The sequence below is a fragment of the Oryx dammah genome, unplaced genomic scaffold (genome assembly GCF_014754425.2).
Source record: "Oryx dammah isolate SB20612 unplaced genomic scaffold, SCBI_Odam_1.1 HiC_scaffold_7, whole genome shotgun sequence".
In the NCBI taxonomy this organism is placed as follows: domain Eukaryota; kingdom Metazoa; phylum Chordata; class Mammalia; order Artiodactyla; family Bovidae; genus Oryx; species Oryx dammah.
The window spans coordinates 29,535,050-29,562,960 of NW_024070191.1; the positions used below are offsets into that span (position 1 = coordinate 29,535,050).

At 38.5% G+C, this 27,911-nt stretch overlaps 1 protein-coding gene across 1 annotated transcript in view; it reads left to right on the forward strand.

Annotated features, from left to right (window-relative positions):
- Positions 1–27,911, forward strand: part of UNC5D (unc-5 netrin receptor D) — a 633,424-nt gene that overhangs the window by 93,689 nt on the left and 511,824 nt on the right. The window lies entirely within an intron of this gene.

A 27,911-nucleotide genomic window follows, 5' to 3' on the forward strand; every position in this document is an offset into this window, starting at 1 on the left:
TAACTAAGGCACCAGTTTATTGGAAGGATTAAATGATATGATTCATGGAAAGCACTTAGTAAGCATTTACAGTTTTAAATAATTATTATTTTTTTAATCTTTAACAATTTTAAAACAATTTAAAAATTTTTATCAGTGCTGAAATTTATTTTTTTCTTCTCAGGAAAGTTCATTCATGTGAAAAATGATTATTCCATCATACTGCATCAGAAGGGGCTATTTTTTAAAATTTCCTTAGGACATGAGCTGTGTGCATGTTTACCAGCTAACAACATAGAGAATGATAGGCAATCAACCTCTGAAGTGATAGGTTCAAATGAGTGATTTCAGTTTCTGAAAGACTATTCATATATTAAAATGCAGGGAAGGTGTAATCAGTCTAATAAGAGTTAGTAATAGATACCCATTTCAGTGTGGAGAGTCAATGATAAAAGAGCTAAGATAAAGGAAGTGCAATTCTTAAGTGTCTCCTTTAGAGTGTAGTAATTTGAGGAGTGATCTTAGATTGAGGGCTAAGACCACTTTCCTAATCAGTTGCGTTGCTTTGGGAACATTGTTTAACCTCTCTGCCACTTAGAAGAATGAGCCCCCAGCTCAAAAATTTATGAATCTGTGACATATGATGTGATGAGATACTTTCTTAACATTGATGGCACTCCCTAAAATCTAAACTTTAAGTTGAATCATGGTTAATTATGCCCAGGGGGAGTTTTATAATTGCTTGTGGAGAGGTACAGTGTTCTAATGGATTTATGCAGGAGTCTTCACTGGTGTCTGGATTCAGTGCTGTGATCTTTTTTCAGTGCTATGGATGCTGAGGACTAGCCAAAGATCACAGGTGATGTAGCTGAGCTCTCAGGTTATAGAGAGGGTCAGAGCTGATCGGCCATGCCCACTCCATATGTGCTTTCAAGCGGGCCAGACCTGGGTAGTACCGAGACCGCTTTCTTTTTCCCAAGAGTACTTGAAGAATAGACTCTCTGCTAAGGATGGGGTTTTTCAGACACCAAGCCCAGAGAGATTCAGGGATATGGTGACTTTTCTTTGATTTTATGTTTAGTTTTACTGTTGTTTTGGATATTCTTTTCAGCACTGCCTTATGTGAAATTAACTCTGATGTGGCACTGAAATTGACACCTGCTCTCTGTCTTCTCAGCTAACAGCTGGATGAACAGATGCCTGTGAGCCACTGCTGTTCAGTAACCCCCCGAACTATTTTGTCAGGATGATCACGTGCATTTTTCATACTTATTTATTTATGAGTTTAGATGCTTTTCTGTGAGTAATATTCAAAATGCTGACCCCATCATGGGAGAGTAATGATTGAGAAATTTTGCACTGGTTATAAATTCTGATACAATACATCATGGGCTTCAACTGCTGAGTGATCTTTATGTTGTCTTTTTTAGACGTATGCTTGAGGAGACATCAGTTTCTTCAATACATTTCCATCTCTATCCCCTCATCTCAACATCACCACCTAGCAGTGTGCAAGAGAGGGGTTTTGATAGACATTTCCATGGTTCACGCTAATGTCTTTTCAATTAAAATTTGATTATTTTCTTGGAGGAATCCTCAGAGGCAGGAACAGCTTATTTGTCAGTATCTTATTTAGATTTTGCTTTCAGGCAGACTGCTTTCTGTCCATTCTGACATAAGGAAGTAATGTTTTACGTCACTACTGACCTTTTACTTACTGTTGTTCAGTTGCTAAGTTGTGTCTGACTTTTTGCCCTACCCCATGGATTGCAGCACACCAGGCCTCCCCTGTCCTTCACTTTCTCTTGGAGTTTGCTCAGAGTCATGTCCTTTGAGTTGGTGATGCTGTTCGACCACCTCATCCTCTGCCTCCTGCTTCTTTGCCTTCAGTCTTTCCCAGCATCGGGGTTATGTGTTTAGCTTCTTCAGTGGGTCTGTGGGGTTGAAGCACATGTATTTACTTCAGTTTCCAATCATTGAGAAAGCAGTCAGCTTTTTCTACCAAGTTAGGAAAATTTTCCTAGTTGTGGGCAGATCCTCTTTAGCATTCTGGTGTATACACAGCACATGTTGAATTTTGCTCCCTTCAATAAGTTACTCGAATGCTTTCTCTTAAACAAACCTAACTTCTGATTATCTTTGTTGGAAAAACTAGAAAAGCCTCATTCTATGCAAATATGGAAAAACTATTATCTTTCCGTATTCCGTGGGGGGAGTAAAAGCAAATCAGATAGCCAAGAAAGTCAACTGTTGATCTAGTTTCAACATTTCCAGAGTGGTAATCATATTTTTAGTTATCACTGTCAAAATGATCAATTATTAAAGGTTTGTGTTTGTGATTTTTTTTTTCTCCTGCATTATCCCAATTGATTGGCATGCAGTAAAAATTTAATTTGCCTTTTGCTTTCTCATTGTTGTAAAATGTTTGCAGAATACAAATGATGATATTAAAATTATTGTGCAGTATTCACAATCAGAGTTCTAGTTTAAAGTTTTAAAAGGAAATGAGATGAAACCTCTCAATTTTGTGTATGTGTGTGTATATATATATATTCAATACTTTATAATAACCTATAATGGAAAAGTAAGAAACAAAAGATTCAGTTTAATGGTGGAAAGCAAGGAGATCAAACCAGTCAATCTTAAAAGGAAATCTACCCTGAATACTCTTGGGAAGGACTGAGGCTGAAGCTAAAGCTCCAATACTTCGGCCACTTGATGGGAACAGCTGACTCATTGAAAAGACCCTGTTGCTGGGAAACATTGAAAGGCAGAAGGAGAAGGGGGGATGACAGAGAAAGAGATGGTTGGATGACATCACCAATTCAGTGGACATGAACTTGGGTAAACTCCAGGAGATAGTGAAGGACAGGGAAGCCTAGCGTGCTGTGGTCCATGGGGTCATGAAGAGTCAGACATGACTTGGCAACTGAACAACAGCAACAAAAAGAATGGAAAAGACTCTGAAGAAGAATATGCGTGTGTGTGTGTGTAACCATATCACTTTGCTATATACCTGAAACTAGCATTGTAAGTCAACTACAAGTTTTAAAGAAAAGAACATGGAGAGTATAGGCGTCCTGGGGCAGTTGTGAGCTGCTGGAGCAGAGAGTGGGTGCAGAGTTAGAAGAATGCACCTGGACTGGAAGGCCAGGACGGATGATTGACAAGGAGTTTTCCAACCTCCATTCCCACAAAACACCCATAAAGCACTTTACTAGAGGGATAAAGAAAGAAAAGAAAGTGAAGTCGCTCGGTTGTGTCCGACTCTTTGCGACCCCATGGATTGTAGCCTACCAGGCTCCTCCATCCATGGGATTTTGCAGGCAAGAATATTGGAGTGGGTTGCCATTTCCTTCTCCAGGAGGTCTTCCCAACCCAGGGATTGTATTGAACCTGGGTCTCCTGCATTGTAGGCAGACGCTTTACCATCTGAGCCACCAGGGAAGTCCATTGACTAGAGGGATACATGCTTCTACATAAAAATATCCTTGGGAATGCCTTGGCACTGAATATGCTGTACAAGGTCATGGAAGAATACAGCAATCTATTGAATGACAGACACAGCAGTTAGCAAATGGTTGTGTGTGGACCAGAGGCACTTTCACTCTGTGGATTTTTATTTCGTAGCTATTTGATTTAAAACGAGTCACTAGTTTAATATGTTGGGGGTTCTGCATGGGTGTTACAATGTGGCGGTGAAAAAATAAAGCAGCAGATGGGATTGGAGGACGTGCAGATCCCAGCCGGGGCCACAGGGTGCCCTGGGATCTTCCATTTGCAACTTCCAGAGAATTAATTGGTGCTTTGTCTCTGGCACCCAGGTCCCCTCTTCATAATACGTTTGGTCATTTGAGATGTACAATGGAGAGAAAAAAACCTGCATTTGTGTATACTAGTATGCTGCCTGTTGATAATAAATAGCACTGATTTGGTAACCCCAGAGTTGAGGGTTACATAATAACCATCCAAAGAGACATCAAGATTTGTCGATTCATTAGAACCTTGCAACTCAGGGGCCAAAAATTTCCAGTCAGGTGTTAGGTGGGCAAAAGTATTTTGGGCAAAACTTGACTCTTGATATTCACTGTCCTATGAGTAAAGTATAATTTCAGGGGAGGAGAATAGCTTTCTGAAATTAATATTCTATAATTTAAAAATGGTTGATTTCAGAACCTGGGAACATACCTGACCTATGAATATTGTAATAGTGATTATCTGTAATTACATGCCTATTGTAAGTATATTGGCATGACTTAATCACAAAGATAGCAATTTTCAGGAACACAGAGCAAAATCCTTAGTATTTCTACTGTATAAATCATGTTGGAATAATTCAGATTTTTTCCATTATAATCTAGGCATGATTTTTATTTATGAGTACTCAAAAACTAATAATGGCTTTTAATTGGCCACTTGTCACCCATTTTTGATACATGTCTAAGGGAATGGAAAAGGTAAGGCATACTTGACAGTTTTCTTTGAGTAGTGTTCCATGGTACATAGATTTTAATTCTTCTCTTTTTTTAAGGTGGACCATTTTTAAAGCCCTTATTGAATTTGTTACAGTGTTGCTTCTGTTTTCTGTTTTTTTTTTTTTTTTTTTTTTTTTGGCTGCAAGGCATGTTGAATCTTAGCTTTTTGACCAGGAATTGAACCCACGCCTCCTGCATTGGAAGGTGAAGTATTCACCAGTGGACCACCAGAAAAGTCCCCAGATTTTAATTATTACTTGACCTATTACCCAAATAGCCTTCCACATAGATAGGAAACAGAGCAGCCAAAACCAAAATGGTATGGTGGGGGTGATGAGGGAGAAGTCTCTATTTTTAGAGGAGACATATTTGCAGTTGATGGAACTAACGGCCATTGTATTTATTTCTTCCTCTTCTCCTTACCATTTTAAAACATTTTTGGCCTGTCATCTTGATATAACCTTTACACAAGTACTCAGAAGAAAGTTGGGATGCTTAATAATCATGCAAATTAGGCAGAACAGACACATCTTTGATAGGAGAATTAACGAAGAGCAAAACATGTTATTAACAAGTGGCCAGTGATGTGACAAATATTTTGTGTCAATGGAATTAATAGTGAAACATGTAGCAACCAGCTTTTATTTTAAAAATGAGAAAAATCATAGTTAATTCAGCTTTATGAGACAAACATATTAAACAGATGTTGTATTGATGACTTAAGGCAATAGCATGCAATTTTTTCTCACTTTTTTAATGTTTGGAGAAAATAGGGCAAAATGTCAAACACTGCAGGTTTACAATAGCCTAACTATTTCATAGTATCAATACTGCAGAGTATGGGTTTTATTTTCTACCCGTCCCCCATTTTTAAGACTCTTGGCTGTCATTCTTGTAACATGCTGAGAATTTTAACTTGTCGTTGATGTAGTGAAGTGATTTTTGTTCCTGATAATTTGTAGTCTGAACAGATCCGTTCATGGAACTTTTAGGACTCAGTAGAGCTCACAGATGGGAGTCTTGTAAATAATATAAAATTCAGCCATCCAAGGGTGTGAGTTCTGACCTTTCCCTGTGACCTCAGAATCCCAAGCATTTGGATTAGATCTTATCTTGTGGATGAACTGGAGAAGGACATAGAAACCCACTGCAGTATTCTTGCCTGGGAAATCCCAAGGACAGAGGAGCCTGGTGGCTACAGTCCCTAGGGTTTCAAGAGTTGGATAGGGCTTAGTGACTAAAGCACCACCACCATGGAAGGACAGACAGAAGGCAGGATGCTCTCATATCCCATTACTCACTCTTATTCATTGTGAGAGACTTGATCCTCTATTGAGTGACCACACACTGTGTTTATAAAATTGCTTGCTGTTTTGTATTGCCTTCTGAATCAAAATATGTTGAATCCACATTGTAAACCAACTATACTTAAATTAAAAAAAAACAAAAAAGATGTTTAGTATGATCTTCTGCCATATATGCCGAAATTTCCCAATTCATCCCATCCTCCCGTCCCCTCTTGGTATCTGTAAGTTTGTTCTCTACATCTGTGTCTCTATTTCTGCTTTGCAAATAAGTTCATCTGTACCATTTTTCTAGATTCTACATGTAAGTGATATTATATTTGTCTTTTCTCTTTCTGATATGCTTCACTCTGTATAACAGTATCTAGGTCCATCCACATCTCTGCAGATGAGATTAGTGTTACCTTATAGTACTTCTTTTTCAGTTTGAGGGCTTCCCATGGGGATGGGGTAGCCAAGGAGGGAACTTCAAGGGCAGTGTGTGGCATTGTTATTATGTAGCTGATACATCATGGTCTTCAAAGAAATAGGAAGACTATACTCAGTCATCTGCTCACATGTACATTCTCTGGCTAACCTTACTGGACCTGAGGGGCAGGTGGAAATGCCACAATTAGGGCAAGGGAATTGGTGAACAGCATCTGAATCCAGGATGACTTAGTACCTGACAATCTCTCCGAGGGGTCTCCGGCAGGCCTGGGCTGCAGGGTCAGGGTAACCTGCTTTGGTTCTGAGTATCAGCTTCCTTCGCGTCCCTGCATCCCCTTGATCACGCTATACCTGCAGGTGTTGTCGTCATTCACGGTTTGAAACTTCCTAGGAATGTGTCTCAGAGAAACCAACTTGCAGGTAAAGCCCTGTCGCGTGGGTTGCTTTGGGGGTGAGGAGGAAAGACAACCTGAAATTGGAATCCCACTGGGAAACTCGAGTGAACATCCAGGGAGCATTTATGTAGTAACTTGGGCTTTCAATAACCTTTTGTCCGGTATACTTATATTGTTAGTGATGAATGTTCTTAAAAGAATTAGAAAATTCAGGTCATGCAGACCTAAATGTTCAAGTCGTGGAGCAGCTAGAGGTAAAGGTGGAATAGCTCTTACACCGACACGCGCCCCTTGCTGTGACTCACAGGGCCCATCCAGGTTCAGAGCAGCATTGTGTTCAAGAGAACACGCCCGTCGAAAGAAGGGAAAGCCAAAGTAGCATGAATTCTTTAGTTTCTTGGAGTGTTTAAGGGTTAGGTATGTGAAATGTCATTACCTCTAACATATGGGTGTTTCTTCTTCACACCCTTCAAATACTAGGGCAGCTCCCACATCTTTTTGTTCTTTCTTTTACATGCAACTTCTCCCCAAATAAAACTCCCACTGAAAAAAGCCCCACCCATATCAGATTGGTGCCACTTATCTTCCACTTCCTTCCTTTTTGTTCCTAAATTTTACAGGACTTAGAAATCTTAAAAACACCTGCTTGGCTCGCTGGTTCCCTCCTTAGAAAGCTTAGGAGAGAACGCAGGAGTGGGTCCCCAGCCTCCCTTAGCAGTTCAGGGTGGTGCTGCAGATCTGAAGACATTAATTAGTAAACAGTGTGTGTCCTGCTACAGAGATATGTAGACCAGGCCTTAATTTTCTGTGGCAGGTTTTTTTTTTTTTTTTCCACTTAGCAGTGCCTTGTATAGTTTGTTCTTTAATAATTATGAATGCACAGTCATTTCTGTTGGATTTCACAGATTCAATTAAAGTATAATTTATTTGCCTAGTCTTCTATTTCTGAATATATATGATACTTCCAGTTTTTTTCTCCCGTTATAAGTTGCTGTGTATATGTTTACGTACTGACTTGCTACTTTTCCTTAGGATCATTTGCAGAAGTGAAATGACTGAGTCAGAGATTGCACTTTCCAAGTCTTCTGATATACGTTGCCATTTTATCTTCCAGCAATATATGGGTATAGTGATTTTGCCAGGACCTCAAAACACCAAGAGGTCAGTATTCTGTTTTCATCTTTGTCAGTAGATAGGCAAATAAATATATAAATAGCATCTTGTGAAACATCTGCTTTCTTTTTTCATTAATTGAATTTTATTTGGGTAACATTTGTATTTTACACAGTGTAAGTTTCATGTGGACAGCCTTTTATTTCTACTCTTTGTACACTATAACATGTTCACCACCAAAAGTTTACTTTAGTTTCCTCTCCTCATATAGTTGATGCCCCTTACGTGTTTGCCTTCCCTCCCTGCTACCCCCAGGACTTTCGTAATCACTGCTCTGTTCTTTGTACCTATGTGTCTGTTTTTGTTTGGTTCAGTTTGTTTATTTATTTAGTTTTTTTATATTCTACATATGAATTAAATCATATGTATGTGTCTTTCTTCCTCTGACTTATTTCTCTTAGCATAATAACTTCAAGATCCATCCATGTTGACACAGATAGCAAGATTTCATCTTTTTATGGCTGAATAGTGTTAGTGTGGGAGAAGGCAGTGGCACCCCACTCCAGTACTCTTGCCTGGAAAATCCCATAGACGGAGGAGCCTGGTGGGCTGCAGTCCATGGGGTCACTGAGGGTCAGACATGACTGAGCAACTTCACTTTCACTTTTCACTTTCATGCATTGGAGAAGGAAATGGCAACCCACTCCAGTGTTCTTGCCTGGAGAATCCCAGGGATGGAGGAGCCTGGTGGGCAGCCGTCTATGGGGTCACACAGAGTCGGACACGACTGAAGTGACTTAGCAGCAGCAGCAGCAGCAGCAGTGTTAGTGTGTGTGTGTGTGTGAGAGAGAGAGAGAGAGAGAGAGAGAGGGAGATACCATCTTTATCCATTCATCCATTGATTGGCACTTGAGTTTGTTTCCATATCTTGGGTATTGTAACTAATGGTGCAGTAAACATAAGGATGTGTATATTTTTTGAATTAGTTTTCATATTTTTTTTGATAAATACTGGGAAGTAGAGGATAGCTAGATAATATGGTAGGTTCTCTTCTTAATTTCTTTTGTATGTTACACAATCTTTTTTGTGTTTCATAAATTACTCATCTATCTGCAGCCTACTTTTTCACTGAGGTTTTAGTCTTGATGCTTTGTAAGTGTGCTTAATAGATAAAAGGAGTTATCTATTTATCTGGAAATACTTCCTAGGGTAGTATTGTCTTTGTAAAACATTAGGCTGTTACACTGGATACTTGAAAGAATTATAGTTTTAATTAACAAATCAGAAATCTTCTTTGCTAAATGATTCCTTTTTACCTCATGGCCACTACAGGCCTCCTTTCTTCAAGTCACAGCACATGTGGTATCATCTCTCATGTGCTGGCCCTTTTCAGAGCTTCAGAAATGAGAAGCCACTTTATATAATTCTGTAGTGTTGCTGTACTGAATATAAATGAATGTTTGCAAATTCCACTGAAGGATTGCTTTTATCATTCTTATGATTTAAAGTTATTATACTGCACGAGAATTTCATGAAGGATCCTTTGGAAGGTTATATTAGATTGCCTATCAAAATTGGTGTTACTGACAAATGCTGGAGAATTTCAGAGAAGACTCTGAGACCAGTTTCAGCTTGAGCAGTTGCTTCTTGAGGGAGGCAGTGGCTTGAAATGGCTCTGCTGTGATTTCAGTAGGTAAAGAGATAGAAAAAGACATTGTGGGTCTTGTTCTTTTTTTTTTTTTTTTTTGTATACGCAGGAAAGGCCTCTTCCAACACAGCAAGTAAATAAAAATAAATGGCAATGTCAGTACACAGGCCAGCTGCTCACCCACAATTGAATTGCCCAGTAGCAAGATTCAGCTGCTTGTGGAAGCCCAGATGACCTTCTGTGCTACTCTTCACAAGCAAAGCACACAGTGGCCTTGAGTCTTGGGTCAAACTTGGCAGTGAAATTACATGATCTCTGTGCTTCTGCTTGGATGGAATTTTGTCCTGTTCTGTATCTTTGTTTCAGGTTCATGTGCATGGGCTCAGATAATCATACTGTGTAACTGTAGAAGACTGTAAGTGATATTCCTTGATATGCTGAATAACTGTGCAGGAATATAAATGATATTTATGCGGAAGTTGGGAGTGCTTTAAATATTGTGAAAATGCTGACTTTGACACGTTGGAGATAATGATGCAGAAACACTAGGCTCTTTGTAAACTGTTTAATGGCAACAATTTTCTAAATCAAAGCAATCTACACTTCCCCCTTTACAATTTCATCTCTAACTACTATAGTCTCATAAAGAGGTTTACTACACAAAACTTTTGCTTTTGTGAATGGTTATCCTATACTCTGATGCTTTGAACCATTCATATTTTGTCTTTTAAGGCAGAAATATTCCATGGGGGTTAGAAGGATGTGTCATTTTGGCTGAAATATTGTTTTGTCATATTGACACAGAGTTTAAGGAGCGTATGAGTTTGAAACATGTGAGATGATTTCCTTCTATAGTGTTTAATATCCTAGATAAATATCAATACTTAAACCAGCGGGGTTGTGTGCTTACATAGAAATAATGCAGTGCTAATGTACATATGTCTCTAACCTGTTGAGTAATGGGTGTGTGATGGTAAATGCCAGGAGGATTACCTGGTGTGACTGAATTTCATTTAATTTTTTAAATATGGCAGAGTTTAATCTGTATATTAACATCTGCATTTGTTAAATTATAGACATTTTCCTTTAAAAGCACATTTTTCTCCATATGTGAGCTGGAAAGAATGCTTATAATCTAATTATATTTGATTGTAGCCAGAGCTGTTTACATTTCATAATGCCTACATTTATTTCGGACCTGCTGTATCTTCATTTAATGAGTTTTCCTCTAGAATTTTCCATGACCCCCTTTGTTTGCAGCAGATGAAAAACAAAAAAAAGTTAATAAAAAAGACCAGAAGGCTGAGAGAAAAATACCTGCTGGAAAACACTTGAAGACTTGTAAAGGGAGCTGGAAAGCAGTTTCCTACTCTTGTGCTCTTTTTGTTATGTGGAACATTTCTAGAAATAAAGATTCTACTGTATTCTGTGCTGAGTACATTTGAATCACACATCTCAATGTTAGTAAGTTCCCTCTGATTCCACTTTTCATGTTCATTTGCACAGAGAGATTTCTTTTATTCGGCAAAGTAATTTTCATCTTCTCTGATGGTTTAAGACACGGGAAGAAAAGTAAACCCAGCTTTGTGCTCAGAAACACCATATGCCAGCCTTATATCTCTGGGACTTTGCTATAAACTTTTATTTTAAATGTTCTTCTGTGTGCTCACAAAAATTTAAAGGATATGAAACACATATTACATTTTTTTTTTACCCTCAAACACTGAACAAAAACTCATGCATGAAAGTGCCTAATAAAATGGATAATGTCCAAAGGAAGGAAGAGAAGTTTTATGATTCTGATACAGACCTGACAGAAGAAAATTAGGTTAAAAAGCAGAATAATCTCTTGGTGAGGAGTGTGACTAACCAGGGGAAAGATAAAGAAGATTTGCACATTTAATTTCTGGGGATCTTGACTCTGTATGATTTTACCCTGAACTTTTGGTTCATGGTATGTATATTCTCTGGAGGATTTTCATGTCGTTTTTATGTTGGAATTCTTAAAAGAGAAAAAAAATTTTTTTTCTAAATTGAGAAACTCTGGCTTTACCTGACTCTTTCAATTTTCTATATGTTCCTGGGGAAAAAGAGGAAATGAACTTTAGCTGGGGGTCTGGGAGGTAAAAAACTCTCAGTGGAAGCCATGATATTATCATTATTTAGACTAGTAGGAACTAACAGGAACTGTGTAGAAATAATTATTGTCTTTGTGTGGAGTTGCAAATCAGATTAGAGGCTTTAAATCATAATGGCTAATTAAATATTTATTTATATAGAAAATAATGAAAACTCATTAGGACTGCAAAGATTTTTTTCCCATAAATATGCTTAAGGAATCATTTTAAAACATTGGTGATGTATGGAATTTCAAGGTGTATTTTCCTCTTTAGTCATATGTGCTGTTTTCCTGCTCTTTCCCTTCAGTATATTTTGCAGAATCAGTGTGTGGATTACAGAAACTTCCCTGGTGCTCCAGTGGTTAAGACTCTGCACTCCCATGCAGAGGGCACAGGTTCAGTCCCTGGTTGCAGAACTAAGGTCCTGCATGGTGCACCGTGTGTCCCTAAAAAAAAGTTTTATTAAATGTGTGTGTCCTAGTTGGAGCAGGGTTAATTGTCAGAAAGAAAATGAAGGAGAAATATAGAATTCTTAAGGAGCATCTTAACTTCAGAGAAAATATAAAACCATGAAATGAAAATAGTTGATATGTTTACATACATATGTAGAGTATGTATAAATATTTGTAGGTGTACACAATTTTATATGTATAAATATTTATCACAATATCATATAACCAAGAATTTTTAAGCTTAAGTAGTCAGCATTTGATGCAATTAAAGAAGATGAAAAATTTGTATTATGGTCTTGAATGTAGAGTGGAATCAGTTGCTTTTTTGGACACCAGGTAGTAGAGGATCACAATTCTAAATATATATATTTTTAAATTTAGAGTTATATAGGAGATGTTGTGAGAGGGCAGAAGACTTCACTACTCCTTCATTTGCCCAGTTTTACGTTTTCTAATGAGTCCATGTACCAGATGCTGCCATGCCCAGCAGTGATTTTTGTCTTTGTGTTGGTTTCGGTTGACTCACATTGCACCTATTCAGCATAACACAGTACATCACTGCAGACCAGAAAATTTATACATTAGAGGACAATATGCACACCTTTTAAAATTACTTATGCAGATATATTTAAGTAGATTTAGTCCCCATATCATTGGTGGTGTCTTACCCAAATAAAATCATTCTATATACATTAATTTGCCTTTTTTCACTAAAGAAATATACCATGGAGTGAAAAAAGTGAGCACAAGTCATGCAATCAGTGGAGCAAGTTTGGGAGTGTCTGGAATATCATAAAGCACATTTGGGAGAGAAGCAAGTTCAGTGGTTACAACGACTATTGCATGCTACAGGATAAGATGGATATACCAAACACTAGTTAATAAGTAAAAATTAGCTTCTTTATTTCTAGGATCACAGATACAGACATTCTAGTTGAAGCTTTAGATCAGCCTGGGAAAACCGGTGCGGCGTTAACACACTGAGAAGTACTCCTCTTTCCATGAGAAAAAGAACTTTAAGACAGGACTGAAATGCTGTTTCTCTGTGATGAAAGACGAACATGAAAAGTTCTGATAATTCCACAATTTGGAGAGGATGAAAAGAAGAGTAATACATATGCTGCTGGCGGTAAAAATTGGGAAATATTTTTTATTATCTAATAAAGTTGAAGGTTATGTGTATCCAAATACAGCATTTTCATTCTAGAAATACACCAGAGAACAGAAGTTCTCAAATGCTGCTATTTTGTCTCTAGGGTCTTAAACTTTATTAGGAGCCCCAAAGAGTTTTTGCTTCTGTAGGTTTTATCTACTGATTTTTTTCTTTTACAATTTGGCCGTGCCTCAAGGCATGTGGGATTTTTGTTCTCTGACCAGGGATTGAACACTCTCCCCCTGAGGTAGAAGTGCAGAGTCTTAGCCATTGGACCACCTGGGAAATCCTATCTATTGATCTTTACCAAAAATAAGCATTAAATTTTTAGAACATTTTAAGATATTTATTACCATATCTATAATAACAAAAATATACCCACCACATGTTAGCATAAACAGCAAATTTTTATGAAAATTAGCTATGTTTTACAAACCAAAAATGAACTTAAAAACATGATGTTTTTCATCTTTGCAAATCTTTTTAATGTTTGGCTGAATAGGAAGCAACTCCTATCTGCTTCTGGATTCAATCTATTTGGGGTATGTTGTTTTGGTCCCCATATATGAAGAAAATCTAGGCCCACACTGATGTAAACTTGATGAAGGAAGAGGTGTTTTAACAATCTTTTAAAACGTCTGTAGGCATTCTTTTTGATAGTACATAAAACTTGACATATAGTAGTTTTGTAAAGTTCAATGGCAATATAATAAAATAATATCAAAGAACTTTTACTCTTTGTTTCCGTTCTGGTAGCTTGCATTTTGGTTGGGTGTTTATCCACAATAATTTTGTGATATCATGCAACATTCAATTAGAAAATATTGATTCACTTAGTTCTAAACACCTTCCAAAAGTGGACCCATTGCATAATGCAATAGAAAAATTACTTTTATTAATATTACTACTGATTTCATCTGAATAGTCTTTGATTATTAGGAAGCTGTAACTTTACAGTGACAGATAAAAGTTTTTTAACAATTCTGATTGTCAAATGAAAGCACACACTTTTGTTATTGTCCATGAATACTGTCAGTTTTGTTTCATTTTGTTTGAAATGATAATTTCACTGTTTATTTTCCAAACAATTTCTGCTAAATGCTGAAGTCTGGATAATAGTTTTTTCAGTCTTTCAGTGAAACAGTGTTCCATGAAAAAAAAACCTACTTTAGCTTATAGCTCAGTGGCATAAGAGTTTTTTTTACTTTAATATGCAAGAGAAGGGCTTTATGCATAATTTTTGTTTTTTAAAAAGCATGTATTCAAGAGTAGAGACCTAATAAAATTAATGATTGTTATTACTTCATGAATGTCCTGAGGCTGACCCTTTTTTTTCCTGCTGCAGTCATGTGGCAGCCTATCAGTTTTGCCTACAGTTTACTCACCATTGCATGTCTTATACCATGAGTTCAGTGTCAGTGCGGTGAAAAAAGAAAATCACACTTTAATATTGTTAGTAAAAATAGATGTTTCTTCCTGGTCATGTGGATGTTGTGAAGCCTCAGGATTCTGTGAATCACATTTTGAGAAAATTTAAAAACATTTGCACGTCTTCACCGCATTATAGGTACAAGTACGTGTATAGTTTAGTTGTGTGTAATACAAAAATACCTGGAAATAACTCCAGCAGCCATTAACTTGAGGATGGAGAAATAAAGTGTAGTACAAAGGAATGAAACTGTGCCATTTGCAGAGATGTAGGTGGACCGAGAGATTGTCATACAAAGTGAAGTTAGAAAGAGAAGAACAAATACCTTATATTAATGCATGTATACAGAATCTAGAAAAATGGTACAGATGAACCTATTTGTAAAGTAGAAATAGAGACACTGATATAAAGAGCAAACTCATGGACATCCAGGGGGGCAGGAGGGTGGGATGAGTTAGAAGATTGAGATGGACATGTGTACACTGCTATGTATAAAATAGATGATTAATGCCAACCTACTGGACAGCACAAGGAACTCTGCTCAGAGCTCTGTGGTGACCTAAATGAGAAGGAAATCCTAAAAAGAGGATATATGTATATGTCTAGCTGGTCCACTTTGCTGTGCAGCAGAAAATAATGCAATACTCTAAAGCAACTATACTCCAATAAAAATTTAAAAATAAATTGCAGTGCACAGGCATAGCTCACTTTACTACACTAACCTTCATTGTGCTTAGCACGTACTGCATTTTTTTTTTTTTAATTGAAGGTTTGTGGCAACCCTGCATGAAGCAAGTCTTTGGCTCTGTTTTTCCAAGAGCACTTGCTCACTTCGTGTTTCCGTGTCACGTTTATTTGTAATTCTCTTAAGATTTCAATGTTTTCATTATTGTTGTATTTGTTATGGTGGTTTGTGATCAGTGATCTTTGATATTACTATTGTAATTGTTGGGGGCCCCACAAACCCTATGAGAGGCCACACTGAATTGATAAATGTGTATGTTCTAACTGCTCCACTGACTGGCTTTTTCCCTCTCCCCATCTCCTCTGGCTTCTGTCTTTGGGGGTTGGAGAAATATTAAAACTAGGCCAATTAATAACCCTTCAATGGCCTCTTGAGTGTTCAGATGACGAGTCCCATGTATCTCACTTTAAATCAAAAGAAACAAATGATTAAGCTTACTAAGGAAGGCAAGACAGACTGAAAGCTAAGCCTCTTGTACCAGTTAGCCAAGTTGTAAATGCAAAGGAAAAGTTCTGGAAGGAAATTAGAAATGCTACTCCAGTGAACATGTAAGTGATAAGAAAGCAGGACAGCCCGATTGCTGATATGGACAAAAGTGTGAGTGTTCTGGGTATATCAGTGCAGCCATAACATTCCTGAAAGCCAAAGTCTAATGTAGAGCCTAAAGCTCTATCTCTCTTCAGTTCTGAGAAGGCTGAGAGGTGAGGAAGCTGGAGGAGAAAAGTTTGAAGCTGGCAGTAGTTGGTTTAAGGAAAGCGGCCACATTCATAAAAGTACAAGTTGAAGCTGCAATTGCTGATGTAGGAGCTGCAGCAAATTATCCAGAAGATCTAGCTAAGATAATGAAGATAATACACATTTGTTATTGTTGTTGAGTCGCTCAGTCGTGTGCAACTCTTTGTGACCCCGTGGACTGCACCACTCCAGGCTTCTCTGTCCTTGACCATCTCCTGGAACTTCCTTAAACTCAAGTCCATTGAGTCCACAGACAGGCTTCCCTGTCCTTCACCATCTGCCAGAGCTTGCTCAAACTCATGACCATCGAGTTGGAGATGCCATCCAACCATCTCGTCCTCTGTCATCCTCTTCTCCTCCTGCCTTCAGTCTTTCCCACCATCAGGGTCTTTTCCAATGAGTCAGGTCTTCGCATCAGGTGGCCAAAGTATTGGATCTTCAGCATCAGTCCCTCCAATATTCAGGACTGATCTCCTTCAGAATGGACTGGTTGGATCTCCTTGCAGTCCAAGGGACTCAAGAGTCTTCCCCAACCCCACAGTTCAAAAGCATCAATTCTTCGGTGTTCAGCTTTCTTCACAGTCCAACTCTGACATCCATACATGACTACTGGAAAAACCATCGCTTTGACTATGTGGACCTTTTTCAGCAAAGTAATGTCCCTGCTTTTTAATATGCTCTCTAGGTTTGTCATAGCTTTTCTTCTAAGGAGCAAGCGTCTTTTAATTTCATGGCTACAGTCACCATCTGCAGTGATTTAGGAGCCCAGAAAAATAAAGTCTGTCACTGTTTCCACTGTTCTCCATTCTGTTTGCCATGAAGTGATGGGACAGGGTGCCATGATCTTCATTTTTTGAATGCTGAGTTTTAAGCCAGTGTTTTTGCTCTCTTCTTTCACTTTCATTAAGAGGCTCTTTAGTTCCTCTCCACTTTCTGCCATAACTGTAGTGACATCTGCAAATCTGAGATTATTGATATTTTTCCAAGTCTTGATTCCAGCATGTGCTTCATCCAGCCTGGCATTTCATATGATATACTCTGCATATAAGTTAAATAAGCAGAGTTACAATATACAGCTTGATTCCTTTCCCAATTTTGAACCAGTCCATTGTTCCATGTCCAGTTCTAACTATTGGTTTTTGACCTGCATACATGTTTCTCAGGAGGCAGATAAGGTGGTCTGGTATTCCCATCTCTTGAAGAATTTTCCACAGTTTGTTTTGATCCATGCAGTCAAAGGCTTTAGTGTAGTCAATGAAGCAGATGTTCTTTTGGAATCTTTTTCTTTCTCTCTGATCCAGCGGGTGTTGGCAATTTGATCTCTGGTTCCTCTGGCTTTTCTAAATCCAGCTTGAACATCTAGAATTTCACAGTTCATGTACTGTTGAAGCCTAACTTGGAGAATTTTGAGCATTACTTTGCTAGCGTGTGAAATGAGTGCAATTGTGCGGTAGTTTGAACATTCTTTGGCATTGCCTTTCTTTGGGATTGGAATAAAAACTGACCGTTTCCAGTTCTATGACCTCTGCTGAGTTTTCCAAATTTGCTGGCATATTGAGTGCTTCACTTTACCAGCATCATCTTTTAGGATTTGAAATAGCTCAGCTGGAATTCCATCACTTCCACTAGCATTGTTCCTAGTGATGCTACAAAGTCTCCACCATTCCCCATCCATCTTGGGTGGCCCTACACGGCATGGCTAATAGTTTCATTGAGTTAGACAAGGCTGTTATCCATGTGATCATTTTTAGATGATACAGTAGCAATTAATTTTTCAGTGTAGACCAAGCAGCCTTCTGTGGAAGAAGACAACCATCTAGGATTTCCATAGCTAGAGAGGAGAAGTCAGTATTTGGCTTCAAAGAGGATAGGACAAATCTCTTAGTAGGTTCTGATGTATTTGATGACTTTAAGTTGAAGCCCACAGTGGCAAAGCATCCACCTACCGATGCAGGAGATGTTAAGCGTGGGTGTGATCCCTAGGTTGAGAAGATCCCTGGGAGGAGGAAATGGCAGCCCACTCCAGTGTTCTTGCCTAGACAGTTTCTCAGGCGGAGCAACCTGGTGGGGTACAGTGCATTGGGTCTCAAAGAGTCAGATAAAACTGGGCTCCAGCACCACCACCCCCAGTGCTCATTTACCATTCTGGAAATCCTAGGGCCTTTAAGAGTGATGTCGCATCTGTTCTGCCTTTGCTCTGTAAGTGGAACAACAAAGCTTGTATGACAGCACACCTCTTGACAACATGGTTTACTGAATATTTTAAGCCCGTTTTGGAGACCTGCTACTCAGGAAAAAAAAAAAAAGATTTCTTTCAGAATATTACTGTTTATTGATAAAGCATCTGGTCATTCAAGAGCTTTGATGGAGATGTACAAAGAGATTTATGTTGTTTTCATGCCTGCTAGCACAACATCATTTTGTAGCACATGGATTAGAAGAAATTTTGAATTTCAAGTCTTATCATCGGACAAATACATTTTGTAAAACTCTCACTTCCAGAGATAGTGATTCCTCAGATGCATCTGGGCAAAATAAAATAAAAATCTTCTGGAAAGTATTCAACATTCTAGATGCTATTAGGAACATTTGAACTGTAACGAAAGTTGAGTGCCGAAGAATTGATACTTTTGAACTGTGGTGTTGGAGAAGACTCTTGAGAGTCCCTTGGATAGCAAGGAGATCCAACCAGTCCATGCTAAAGGAAATCAGTCCTGAATATTCATTGGAAGGACTGATGTTGAAGCAGACACTCCAATTCTCTGGCTGCCTGATGCGGAGAACTGACTCACTGGAAAAGACCCTGATGCTGGGAAAGATTGAAGGTGGGAGGAGAAGGGGGTGACAGAGGATGAGATGGTTGGATGGCATCACTGACTCAGTGGACATGAGCTTGAGTAAACTGCGGGAGTTGATGATGGACAGAGAGGCCTGGTGTGCTGTAGTCCATGGGGTCTCAAAGAGTCAGACATGACTGAGCAACTGAACTGAAGAACATTTGTGATCAAAGGGAAGAGGTCATAATATCAACATTAACAAAAGTTTGGAGGAAGGTTATTCCGACCTTCATGAATCACTTTGAGGGCTTCTGAATTTCAGAGGAGGGAGTAATTGCAGAGGTGGAGGAAATAGGGAGAGAACTAGCAGTAGCAGTGGAGCTGAAGATGTGACTGAATTGCTAAAATCTCATGATAAAGCTTCAAAGAGTGAGAAATGGCATCTGACGGGTAAGCAGAGAAAGGGATTTCTTGAAAGGGACTCTACGGGGGCTGAAGATTCTGTGAAGATTGTTGGAACAACACAAAGGATTTAGAATATTACACAGACTTAGTTGATAAAGCAGCAGTAAGGTTTGAGAGGATGACTTCAGCTTTGAAAGAAGTTCTACTCTGGGTAAAATGCTGTCAAATAGCATTGCATACTACAAAGAAACTGTTCATCAGAGGAAGAGCCAAGCAGTGTGCTAGCTTCATCGTTCTTTCCTTTAAGAAATTCCCACAGCCTCCCCCAAATTCTGCAAATCAGCAGTTGTCAACATCAAGGCAGGGCAAACAAAAAATTATGACCTGCCAGAGGTTTAGATGATGGTTAAGTTTTTGTAGCTCTAAAGTATTTTAAAGTAAGGCATGTACATTTTTTAGACGTAATGCTATTATTACTAATAGGCTACAGTGTAATGTAAACATAACTTCTATATGCACTTAGAAACCAAAAAACTTGTATGACTTACTATATTGCAACACTTGCTTTATGGTGGTGGTCTGGAACTGAACCCAGAAAATCTTCAAGATATATAATAGGGTTCTATCTCAAGAGCATAGCATTAGATGAAAAGAGAAAAATGAAAACAAATATAGCAGACCACTAAGTATGCCTTGACTAAAATATGATCTGCACGAAATTGAGTGTCTTTAAGTATTGAATTCATGTTTGGATCTTAAATATCCATAAATTCCTAGCAAAAAAACAGGTACTCGATATTTTTTACATGAATAATTGCTATCAATAAAATCCAAGAGTATGAAAAACTCAACAATATAATGTTTGGAGAACTATCGATGGAAAAATAAACTCCTTCACCACTTTTGATTTCAAAACATTTCTAGCTTTAAAATGTGCCCCGAAAGTGAGTTTACATTTTCTAGATAACTATTTTTGACATAATTGCTTAGAAACAGTCAAATTTTCTATCCTCCATCTTCATTCTAAGTATTTAGGGAAATGAGATTTAAAGTTTATTTAATAAAATAGGGGACAGGGGGAATTATATTTACAAAAATATTTAAGAACACGCTGTCTTCTGTTTCTGAGATGGTTTTGATTTTCAGTCTGTACACCCTCTTCTTTTGTGACCTTCAAGTGCCTGCAGATAATTGCATTTGTTGCAGTTTTTTTGTTGTTGTTGCTTTTAGCCCAATCCCCAATATTCATTAAGTAGACAATGTCTGGGCTTCATGATGGCTCAGATGGTAAGAAATCTGGCTGCCATGCAGGAGACTCAGGTTCGATCCCTGGGAGAAGAGAATGACTACCCACTCCACTGTTCTTCCCTGGAGAATCTCATGGACAGAGGAGCCTGGCGAGCTACAGTGCATGGGGTCACAAAGAGTTGGACACAACTGAGCGACTTCACACTTTCATTTTTCAGATAATGTTTCAATTTCATTTAATGGGAAAAGAAGGATTTTGAAAACTGATCCAAAAAGTTCTTTTAAATGGAAGCTTATGTCTCTAGATTTCGTATTATTCTAGGGAGGATATTTCTTCTGGTTTTAAAACAGGTGTGTGTGTGTGTTTAAACTTTATAAACTGCCAAGTTGAAAAAACTCATGTGAATATGCGTAAGCTTTTGGCAGTTGAAAATTATCTGCAGGAATCCACATATGTGCAAGTACTTTTAACAAAAACCCCTATTCCAAAACCTTGAGATTCATTTTTTCACAAAAGGTCATTGAAAATCTTTTATAATTTTTCTCTTACCCACCAAGTCCCTACATGACTCATGAAGCCTTTAAACAGTGATAAACTTTTAACAGTTATAACTGATCTTATAGGAGGTTTTCTAAAATATTCCTGATAGTGATATTTAAGGCACTTGAACTCATAGTATTAAATATATCTATACAATTTGATTGCATTTTATAAAGGTAAACAAGTTGACATAGGTCAGTGTAAGTAATTTTAAGTCTAAGAAATTATGGAAAATGGCACCATCTTCCTTGATAGATTACAGCCAGGACCATCCTCTCTCTGTTGTTTTTGAAGACTGTAGAATCAAACCACTGATCTGTGCATAGAGACTAAGAATTGTTTCCCTAGAAAATATGACATTAAATAAATATCATTTACAAAACATGAAATTTACTAATCTCATTGCCCCCAAGGAACAGTCATTGGGCTGTTGCCTAATATGAGATGTGGTTTGTGTTATTGGAATTAGTAAGACTTTAATTTTATTTAATATTATTAATAAAAATTCAGGTTGAAAGATGGAAGTGCTATTTTTCCCCTTTTAAGATTATTAGAACCTTAAAAATCTAATAAAAGCTGGTGCTTATATCCTCAAAACATATTTTTCTCATGACCAAAAGTTTCTATATGTGCATGCTCAGTTGTGTCTGACTTTTTGCGACCCCATGGACTCTGTCCTGCCAGGATCTCTGTCCATGGAATTTTCCAAGCCAGGAATACTGGAGTGGGTTCCCTTTTCCTAATCCAGGGGCTCTTGCTGACCCAGCAGTCGAACCTGTGTCTCCTGCATTGGCAGATGAATTCTTTACCACTGCACCACCTGGGAAGTCCAAAAATTTGTCTATTTTATCTTTTATCTCCTCATCTCTCCCTCACTGCAGCCCCAGACAACCACCAATATGTTCTGTTTCTGTGAAATTCGTTTTAAAAAAATATTCTTCATATAAGTAATAATATCCATTATGTGTGTCTCTTTCTGGCTTATTTCAGTTAGAATGATGTCCTGCATGTTCCTTCATGTTGTTGCAAATGGCAGGATTTCCTTGTCTTTAATGGCTGAATCGTTACATGCATGTGTGTATGTGTATAGATATATATGTATGTATATATGTATTACATTTTCTAAGTCCATTTATCCTAGTTTACTTTCATATCTTGTCTATTGTGAATAATGCTGCATTGTACTTGGTACTGAAGATATCTCTTTGAGATATTCATTCCCTCTGGATGTATACCCATAATTGGAATTGCTGGATCATATGGTAGCTCTGTTTTTAACTTTTAGAGGAATTATTTGCTGTTTTCCATAGTGGCTGCACCAGTTTACATTTCCTGTAACAGTGAAAAGTGGTTTTCTTTTCTTTGCATTTTGCCAACACATAGTTCATGTCTTGTTGATAATAGACATCCTAACAGATATGAAGTGATATCTCATTACGGTTTTGCTAATCTTTTAAAATTTATTAAGACTTGTTACCTAAGCTATTATCTATCTGGGAAAATGTTCTGTGTGAGCTTGGGAAGAATGTGTATTCTGCTCCTTTGGGGTGGAATGATCTGAATTTGAATATGTCTGTTAGGCATATTTATCTGGTTGAAAGTGTAGTTCAAGTCCATTGTTTCCTTATTGATTTTATGTGTGAATGACCTATCCATTGTTGAAAGTGGGGTATTGAAATCCCCTATTGTTATTGCATTGAGGTCTATTTTTATCTTCAGTTCTGTTGGCTAATAAATATCTGACAAGATGCTCAACATCACTCATTATTACTGAAATGTAAATCAAAACTTCAATGAGATATCACTTCACCCCAGACAGAATGACCATAATCAAAAAATCCCAAAACCACAGTTGCTGGAGAGGATATGGAGAAAAGGGAACCCTTCTATACTGCTGGTGGGAATGTAAATTGATACAGCCACTATGAGGGACATTATGGAGATTCCTGAAGAAACTAGGAATAAGGGATTAGATCTGATAGAGTGCCTGAAGAACTATGAACGGAGGTTTGTGACATTGTCACAAAGAGACAGGGATCAAGATCATCCCCAAGAAAAAGAAATGCAAAAAAGCAAAACTACTGTCTGAGGAGGCCTTACAAATAGCTGTGAAAAGAAGAAAAGTGAAAAGCAAAAGAAAAAAGGAAAGATATACCCATTTGAATGCAGAGTTCCAAAGAATAGCAAGGAGAGGTAAGAAAGCCTTCCTCAGTGATCAGTGCAAAGAAAGAGTGGAAAACAATAGAATGGGAAAGACTAAAAATCTCTTCAAGACAATTAAAGATACCAAAGGAACATTTCATGCAAAGATGGGCTCAATAAAGGACAGAAATGGTATGGACCTAACAAAAGCAGAAGATACTAAGAGGTGGCAAGAATACACAGAAGAACTGTACAAAAAGATCTTCATGACCCAGATAATCATGATAGTCTGATCACTCACCTAGAGCCAGACATCCTGGAATGCAAAGTCAAATGGGCCTTAGAAAGCATCATTATGAAGAAAGCTAGTGCAGGTGATGGAATTCCAGTTGAGCTCTTTCAAATCCTAAAAGATGATGCTGTGGAAGTGCTGTACCCAATATGCCAGCAAATCTAGAAAACTCAGCAGTGGCCACAGGACTGGAAAAGGTCAGTTTTCATTCCAATCCCAAAGAAAGGCAATGCCAAAGAATGCTCAAACTACTGCACAATTGCACTCATCTCACATGCTAGTAAAGTAATGCTCAAAATTCTCCAAGCCAGGCTTCAACAGTACATGAACCATGAACTTCCAGATGTTTAAGCTGGTTTTAGAAAAGGCAGAGGAACCAGAGATCAAATTCCCAACATCCGTTGGGTCATTGAAAAAGCAAGAGAGTTCCAAAAAAACATCTATTTCTGCTTTATTAATTTTGCCAAAGCCTTTGACTGTGTGGATCACCACAAACTGTGGAACATTCTGAAAGAGATGGGAATACCAGAACACTTGACCTGCCTCTTGAGAAATCTGTATGCAGGTCAGAAAGCAATAGGTAGAACTGGACATGGAAAAGAAGTATGTCAAGGCTGTATATTGTCACCCTGCTTGTTTAACTTATATGTAGAGTACATCATGAAAAATGCTGGGCTGGAGGAAGCACAAGCTGGAATCAAGATTGCCGGGATAAATATCAATAACCTCAGATATGCAGATGATACCACCCTTATGGCAGAAAGTGAAGAGGAACTAAAAAGCCTCTTGATGAAGTGAAAGTAGAGAGTGAAAAAGTTGGCTTAAAGCTCAACATTAAGAAAATGAAGATCATGCCATTTGGTCCCATCACTTCATGTCAATAGATGGGAAACAGTGGAAAGAGTGACAGATTTTATCTTTTGGGGCTCCAAAATTACTGCAGATGGTGACTACAGCCATGAAATTAAAAGATACTTACTCTTTGGAAGGAAAGTTATGACCAACCTAGACAGCATATTAAAAAGCAGAGACATTACTTTGCCAACAAAGGTCTGTCTAGTGAAGGCTATGGTTTTCCAGTGGTCATGTATGGCTGTGAGAGTTGGACCATAAAGAAAGCTGAATGCTGAAGAATTGATGCTTTTAAACTGTGGTGTTGGAGAAGACTCTTGAGAGTCCCTTGGACTGCAAGGAGATCCAACCAGTCCATCCTAAAGGAAATCAGTCCTGAATATTCATTGGAAGGACTGATCTTGAAGCTGAAACTCTAATACATTGGTCACCTGATGCAAAGAACTGACTCATTGGAAAAGACCCTGATGCTGGAAAGGATTGAAGGTAGGAGGAGAAGGAGACAACAGAGGATGAGGTAGTTGGATGGCATCACTGACTCAGTGGACATGAGCCTGAGTAAATTGCGGGAGTTGGTGATAGACAGAGAGGCCTGGTGTGCTGTAGTCCATGGGGTCTCAAAGAGTCAGACATGACTGAGCAACTGAACTGAAAACCACCATATGACCAAGCAATACCACTTCTAGGCATATACCCTGAAGAAAGCAAAACTGGAAAAAGACACATGTACCCCAATGTTCATTGCAGCACTATTTACAATAGCTGAGACATGGAAGCAGCCTAGATGTCTGTCAACAGATCGATGGATAAAGAAGCAGTGGTACATATATACAATGGAGTAGTACTCAGCCATGAAAAGGAGTGAATTTGAATCAGTTCTAATGAGGTGGATGAACCCAGATCCTGTTATACAGAATGAAGTTAAGTCAGAGAAAAACAAGTATCTTATATCAACACACATATATATGGATTCTAGAAGGATGGGACTGACATATCTATTCTCAGAGCAGGGATGGAGATGTGGACTCAGAGAACAGACTTGTGGAGAAGGGTGGGGGAGAAGAGGGGGAGGGTGAGATCAATGGAGAGAGTAGCATGGATGATACACACTCACATATGTAAATAGGTAGCCAATGGGAATTTGTGTATGCCTCAGGAGACTCAAAGAGGGAATCTGTAATAACCTAGAGGAGTGGGAATGGGCAGAAGGTGGGAGAGAGATTGAAGAGGAAGGGAATATATGTACACCTATGGTTAATTCATGTTGATATATGATAGAAATCAAACCAATATTGTAAACCAATCATCAATAAATTAAAAATAAATATTTTTTAAAAAGTTAAAAGTCAATACCAGTTTTATACATAATGGCTAAAAACCAGTAACAATTTGGATATCCTCCAACAGGTTAATGGTTACACTGTGGTATGTCCACAGCTTGGAATACAACTTACAATTAAAAAGGAATGAATTTTTAAAAAATAGTTTAATATGTTTAGATGCTCCAATATTGTGTGTGTATATATTTATAATTGTTACTTCCTCTTGAAATTGTAATTTATCAAGAGGAAGTAACTCCTTTATAATTGTATAATGTAAATACAATTACAATTGTAAATACAATTATAATGTAATTGTATAATGATCTTCTTTTAAAATAAAAAGTTTACTGCTGCTAAATTTGCTACTAGCCTTATCTGGGTTCCCTTGTATGTGATTAGTCTTGTTTCTCTTGCTTGCTTTTGACATTCTATTTTTGTCTTTGATTTTGGAGTTTGATTATAATATATTTATGTGAAGATCTCCTTGTGTTGAATCTGTCTGGAGATCTTTGAGTTTCATGTACCTGTGTGGCTGTGTATTTCCAACAGATTTAGGAAGCTTTCAACTATTATTCCTTTAAATAAGTCTTCATTTCCTTTCTCTCTTCTTCTTTTGGAACTCCTATAACACTAATATCGTTTTCTTTGATGGTATGCCATAATTTATGTCAGTTTTCCTCTTTTGTTCGTAGTTCTTTTTTCTTTGCTGTATAATGTTGAGAGATCTGTATTCAAGTTCTCAGATTTTCTTTTCTTCTGTTTGACTGAGCATGCTGTTGAAGCTCTCTATGTCATGTTTCATGGTATTCATTATGTTCTTTAGTTCTATAATTTCTGTTGAGTATTTAAAAAAATCATTTATATCTCTTTGCTGAACATCTCATTTTGTTCACACATTATTTTTCTGAGTTCTTTGACTTGAGTGTCTGTATTTTCTTGACCTTTGAGTTTCTTGAAAATAATTGTTTGAATTCTTTTTTCTGGCAACTCAGAGGTTTCCATTTCTTTGAGGTCAGTCACTAGAAAATTATTATTTTCCATTCGTGGTATCATGTTTTTTGCTTTTTCACGCTTCTCATGGCTTTGCATTTATACGTGTGAATTTAAGGGAGCGGTTGCCTCTTTCAGCCTTTTAGGAATTGACTTTGATGGGGCAAGACTTTCCTTGAAGTTGAATACAGAAGCACCGGCTGGGTGGGCTTCAGTGTCTCTCATGTCTGGGATATCACTGAGGCAGGGTCTCTTGAGTATCTCCCTCAGCTGAAATCATCTTCTGCTAAAACTTCTGAAGTTTTCTGTGGTCAAGACTGCAGAGGTTCTCTTAATGGCAGTGTCAGCTAGGGCTCTCAGTGTCATCCTCAGAGGTGGACTGCTGGGGTCCTTTTGTTCCCTTTTATTCTCTTGGGGTGGATATTTTATTTGAGGTTTTCCTTGTTGGCCCCAGGTCTGGTGTGCTATCTCTCAGTGCAGAAGTGGAGCTGTGGTTTTGGGATCAGGTGCTTGTAGAGCTACTGTGGCACCTGGGCCCTGGGACAGAGATGTATTTTTTATGGTGTGTGTGTATGTGTGTGTGTGTTGGGGAGACCAACAGGAGCACAGGCCTAGGACAACAGGTTACAGCAGTGTCTTTGGCCCAGGGGTGGGGCAGGGTACAGTAGCAGGAGGCCCTGGGAGTGGTGGGTCAGAGTCCCAACTCTGGTCCCCCAGAGGGTAGAGTTGGAGATAGTAGCAGCGTGGCTCTGCTGATTGCAGGTCAATGCCACAATCGCCTGGGGGTGGGCACAGAGCTACCACAGTACAGCCCAGTGATGGCAGGACAATACAGTGACTTACAACCTCAGGGGCTGGATAAAGAGAAGCCTTAGTGCCCTCCTCAACCTGTGTGATGACAAATCAGAACCACAACTAGAACCTTTGTGTTGGGGCACAAAGCTGCAGTGGCACAGCCCCAGCACAGCCATGAGTTATGATCCACAGTGGGGAGGCACAGAACAGTAAGTAGCATGACCCTGGTGATGGTCCCATTAAAGCCTCATGTCAGGACCCAGAGATGGAGAGACAGCAGCTCAGTCCTAGTGATGCAGGTCAAAGCAGTGACTTAGGACCTGGGTCTGCAACTATGACACTAAATGCGTAAGCATCGGCAGTGCCGCCCTGGTTACTGGGAGTCGAAGCCTGACTTGAGCCCCAGAGGGTTGTTACAGAGAAGCAGCAGCTCTGGTCCCTGGAGGACCAGGAGGAGACACATCAGTATGGGCTCCGCGCAGCTCTATCAACTAGTTGAGACCGTGGGATCCTCGGTAGCAAATGCTGCTGATGTTCATGACCTCCTTTTCCCTGTGGGGTGAAATCTCT